Here is a 6223-nt window from a genome sequence, read left to right as displayed (position 1 = left end):
GGAGCAAGGGAAGAACAATTGGTGTAGCAGCATTGCAATGCCAGTGTAGGCTGAGGTCAGGTCCTGGGCCAGGTCTGCTTAGGGGCAGCCCCAGGGGCAGCAAGAGCAAGCAGGCTGCACAGCTTCTGTGTTTCTGACTCTCCAGCACAGACTTTGGACATTCTTAACTAAAATAACAGCTTTATCTGTGAATCTAAACAGCAGCTGCACTTACTACTAATGATTTACCATGCACTAAATAGTTAAAAGAAGCTATTCAACAGCATTTTAGTAGATGCATTTTCCAGTGCTATTTGACCTAACAGCATCTTAAAAGGGTTTGATACAGGCTTTCAAACTAGTGGTTTGATTGACAAGAAGGAAAAGTATTTGAAATTATGGTAGCTTTTATGATCTAAACCACTCAGCATTTCTATGCAAGGAAAGCAGATTTATCACACCACATTAGTTGGGCTCCAAGACCCAGCTACGGGAACTCTGAGTCTACCTGCCAACATCTGCAGCACTGAAACAACAAATTGCTCCTTTATTAAAAGGATCTTTTTCTCAATCGTATTACAAAGATAGGAGAAAACCTGCAAACTATAAGCAGCAAAGCCAATTATATAAAAGATACACATTCTAAACCATAGAAGCAAGCCTTTTTTTAAGATCAGTTATAGCTATGTTTAGAAGTGACTGTTAGAAGTTTTCAGAGAAGCATGATTTTGATCATGCTTTTTTAAATATCAGTTTTGGTTTTGGAGAAAAGTCACTACATTTGAGCTGGTAGCTTGTGCTCTGAATAGATAATTAAGTCTGTGTGTCGGTGGTTCTTTTTTTAACAAAGGTAACACTTCCCTGCTGATGTAGATGATGCAAATCACTTTATTTCTGTACCAGCTGGAGATGATGACTTAGTGGTTAAAGCATTGAATTTTAAATGAATTAATCTCCCCCTAGGTGTACAGATCATACCAATGGGACTGTAACAGAAGCATTTAAATACAGAAATAATCTCTAATACTATTTTCCTCTTCCTAGAGCACCATACGCAAATAGCATCACATCATTCTTGGTTCATTTCAAGAGTGGCTAACCCAACACCACATGCCGTTGCCCAAAGTCTCAGAAGCTATAGCCAAAGTTTCAGGAATCACTCATTATCCACACAGTGAGAATCAGTCATCCTACTAAACTGGACATAATCATAAGTAACCTTCAAATTTTGAACAATTACAAATTACAAGACAAACATGAATATTTAACTGACCAGGATAACTAGCTCTCAAAGTGAGAATTCAGTGTCCTCATTACTGCTATTTCTCCTACTTGTCATCATCTATAACAAAACTGGAAACAAATCAGGACAATCATGCTGTGACTTGGGACACTGCTGCTTCCAAGGGCCAACATACTATTAAGGAGCTCTCCTGCATGCCAGCCAATTAATGCAACATTACTCTTCAAGAAAAAAAAAAAAGGCAAGCATGAACTTCAGGAGACAAAATGAAGAAGCCAAGCCATACTAATGGGTTTGGTGACTCATTGGATCACTAGCATTGGATTTTACAGACACAGATAAACCTCCTATTAAGCATACACACACATATCTGAAGGGCAAGAGCCCAGCTTCTAGAAAAGTGGATGGTATCAGGTTAACCACTGATCAGGCAAAGCCTCTCTTTCTCTGTAGCAAAATGTGTTCTGTGCCACTGCCTGGACTTGCAGACATCTAAGCATGACACTGCATTTCAGAAGCAATGTATAAATTGGCCATATTCACCACTGCTAAGCTGTAAATTGTCTTCAACAATGGGGAAATATCAGACAAATCTCCATAGCTCCAAGTTGGTGAAAACACAGCAAATTTGAACTCAAAAGATGTCACCAGCCATCATGAATCTATTTTGATCCATCAATGCAGAGAAGTATGGCCATGTCCACAAGTCCTCACCTGCAATTACTGACAAGACAGATGATGCTCAGAAAGGAACTGGAGGGGATCAAAGCATTTTGGCTAGCCCAGATATTTCAGCCCCAGATATTTTGTAATAATCAACCCAAGACTTTGGTTTTTCCCCATTTCATTTATTCCCTCCCACACAACAGAGTCACTTTCTGAGAAACCTTACCTCCTCATTTGCTGTTTCTTTGCAGTCTTATACCACCTGCTAACCCTGTCTTTTAAGGCCAAAGCATACACCATAAGGAGTATTAGTTCACTTCTATAACTTGCTTGACTATTACCACTGGCCTTATTGTGATTGGTCTTATAATCACTGCCAGTCTGACATAGAGAAATCAATTCTATTAATTTGAACCTCCCCATTTATCAGCTCACTTCTCTTCTGCCTGCACTGGACCAATGAGGTAAAACACAGGCAGCTAGAACAGCAGAATGAGCGCAAGCAGATGGGGCAGTGACAGGAACAGCAGCAGAAATGGGGCCACAGACCGATATCGCTTGCTTGCATGAAGCTTTAACTACGCAACTCAGGATTACTGGAAGGCAAAGTTCAACGGTTCTCTTTGATGTGTGTGAAGAAGAATGAATGTAATCAAAAGTCTAAGAAACAGTAAGACATCTTCAGCTGGGCCACTGTATTTCATGACCATCCTCCCCTTTATTTCACAGGGATGTGTCTAGACCTGTAATACTGATTTGGACCACATCATCCCAGTACAATGATGAAAGTTTGGGGAGAAAGCTTGTTTGCCACACTTCTGGACACCCACATTAGCAACACATACCCATGAAAAGAATATGTTGTATGATAATACTGAAATATGCTTCATCCCAAGGCATTTTAGAAATTACATTTGGGCAGCTGCTGATACAGCAAATATCACAAAGAAATCAATGTATGATACAATCAATATATCAATAGGATGAGAGAAAAAAAATGTATTGCAACTGTGAGGCAAAACCTAGCGTATTGATCACATCATAGGACCATTGTCTGCTAAGCTCCAGAGTTCTGTATACTACCTTTAAGACTGCAGAAAACACAACCCCATTACCACTGGGCTTCAAATAGCTCTGCAGAAGTTAGAAAATCAAGGAATTTTAAGCCTGTACCAACCAACACGTGTTCTGATGTGTGTGATAGTACACAATGACCTTCAAAAAAAGAATATATTTCACTTTCAAATTGAAGTGTATAAGAGAAAACACATGGAATGAACTATGTCCACTTTGGAAGGAAGAAAGAATAAGGCAGTTTGAGATTCTCCCAGGAGCCAAAGCTATTTTGAATACATTTAGCCCTTTAAACCATCTTCGTCACTGGGGCACAAAATTCCTACCCTATCCAGTTATAGATGTGTTCTATTATTAAACATCCCTTCTGACAAAAACAGCCCCACTTCCTTCTGGTTGGTCCTAAAAAACTAAAATCAGGCACGACCCACCTGGAGTTTCACGCTCCTCAGCTCACAAGATGGAGCTACCTCTGACAGCCTGAAAAGAGGCTTGTTGGGTCTTTGACACTGAAGGGGCGTAGGTGCTACGGTGATGGTCCAGTGCATGTCCTTGAACATGAAAGCCTGCAAGGTGGCACAGCCCAGCACTCCTCCCACCTCAGCCTGCAAGTAGAGCATCCCCTCCTGCATTGCCTTACTGCTGTGCAGGCACTGTTACTGACTGCTGCCTCAGACACTGCAGGAGAGCAGATGTTCTGCTCTATCAGCTGTCTGTAACTGTTGTGTGGACCACCAAGCACAGGGCCTGTAGGGCTGTTTCGTATATCCACAGCTGCATGAGCACATGAGGAAGAAGTCTACAGGTAAGAGTGGACAGATCTATGTTATACAGAAGGAGAAACATGATTTTGGACTAACAGATTCACTTCTGTCACCAAGCTGTTCTCTGTTCTCAGACAAGTAATCCAGAGTTGTCTTTACTGGACAAGGGATGGTTCCAGAACCAATGTAAAAAATGAAATTTTGCTACTGTATTTGTGCCTAGGGAAGATTCATTTTAGGCACTTTAAACAAGTAGGGCTCAGGAAAATGGTGCAGTGTGCTGACATACAACAGTTTCAGTAACACAGCATGAATATTTTAAACTTTTCCATTGCGTTAGTCATGATTTGTATCACTTTGTACATTAATGTCACAAAGGAGGTCAGGACCTCTCTGTATCCTACATTAGGTATCACAGCCAAAAAAAGCAGAGCCAATCCTTGCTTACAAATATAAATTACACGATGGACAGGAAATAACATTTATGACTTTCAGAAACAGAGAACCAACATTTAGTCTCAGGAATGATTAGTCTCAGGAGGCGTGCAGCAGAGCTGAGAAACAAACCCAAACAAACTCAAATCTGGACCAATGCTGCTTCTTCCTTTAGACTTCATTCACATAGCCTTTTTACTTATTTTACCCTTCAAAAACTGACAGCAGAGTAAGTACCCTTTAACACAGCCTTCTCTTGAAGGAAGCCTTGAAACAGCCCACTTTTATTGGAGGGTTTCTGACAAACAGAGGATATGGGTAGTTCTCTTACTACCAAGCACTCTCTGGCCACTGGGCTTTGTTTATAGCTGTCCGAAAGCATATTGCCTGCACACTGTTTAGCCACATTGATTGAAGACTGATCTAGAGAACATCATTAAAATAACACTGCTTAGCATGTGTTTATCTTTCAGCAGGAAATTAATCCACAAGGCTATTATTACTGCAAGAAGCTGACAACTGTATATATACTACATGACTCTTCAGCTTATCACAATCAGGATTCAGCCAAGAGAGAACTTCAGACTCAAGATTCTTCATTATGATTTTTAGATTTGTTCTTTTTTTTTTTATTCCCCTCTTTCCCTCCCATACACATTATCCACCTGTCCCTTCTGTACTACACACGTGCATGTGTTAGGACAGGATTGATGAGAAAAGAAGGTCCCTTTAGTACAGCCAGGTCTCCTTGACCCCAGCATCACCTGCCCACAAATGTGTGCTGTAATTCATCTTTTGGGACTGATGGACAGTTACACCTAGTAAGTGTATTTACAAGTTGAATAATATTCATAATCATATTGCTTCTTGAAATTTTAGGCAGACAGGATACACTCTGAGAAGGATGCCAAACTTTCCCAACATCACTGAAAACACTTGCAATAACATACATCCATAATTAAGGCATCTGTAAATAGGTTGTGAAGCAGTTTCTAGCAGTTTACAGCACTGTGATGACCAGTTTCCCATCTAGGAACACACCACATTTCTAGGCAGTGAATCAGTGCAGGTACATCTGTCTGCAGTCCCTCAATTTGTAGGTTGTTCTTAAAAGTGGCACAAGATGCTTATGCAATCGGATGGCGTAGGTGAGAATATGAATGCTCTCAAAAGCAACACAGGTTGCTAAAACAGAAGTACAGACATGTCTGTAATGCCCTTGAACCTGATTACAACCTCTCTCCATTAGTAAATATTTCCATGAATGAGGGAGATGAAGAGAGACTTGACAACTGTACAGTACCAGGGCTAAGGCCAGCAACAGCAGAACTGCAGGTACCTGTCTCCTAGACCTATGCTCAATCCACTACAGCATGAAGCCCCTACTTTCCCCGAGTTCTTTAGGAAACCACTCAGCAATAACCCAGAAGCTTTTCTTAATCCCGACTCTATAACACTATCACATTGAAAGCTAGGAATATGTTAATATTCAAATACTTTACATTACAAATTATTTACTCTCCTATATCACCAGCTATCACCATCACACCATTAAAAAGCTGGTATTCTGCATCATTTGGAGTTCCTAGGTCAAAATGATTTGAAGGATACAAGAATCAAATTTGCTGATAAGTCATTAACCCTGAGCACACAAGTGATAGCAACCAGTGCCAATGGGCTGGGTACCAAGGGTGGCCTATTCCAGTTCAGGCCCATCACTGGGAATTGACTGCTCCCAGAGCTTAACAGGAGAGAATTTAAAGAATTTGTGAAAAGTAGAAACTGACTTGTGTTTTTCAAACATCACGCACCACAAATCAGAGGCACCTCAAATGTTTCAGATGAAAAAAAATCTACTCTGACATTATAAAATAGATGCAATGTGGAAAAGTTTATCTTAACATAGGGTTTGATGGCTGCACTGGAAGGACAATTAATGAGCTTTAACTCGGAACTATCCATGCAGGAAACAAAAAAGGGGCTTAAATATAATACTGCTTAATCACAAGACAGAAGTTAGTTCCTCTTATTATACCAGTAATAGAGGACTTGCACGACTGAG

The sequence above is a fragment of the Psittacula echo genome (assembly GCF_963264785.1).
Source record: "Psittacula echo genome assembly, chromosome: 1".
NCBI classification, from domain to species: Eukaryota; Metazoa; Chordata; class Aves; order Psittaciformes; family Psittacidae; genus Psittacula; species Psittacula echo.
This window is presented reverse-complemented; position numbering follows the sequence as displayed.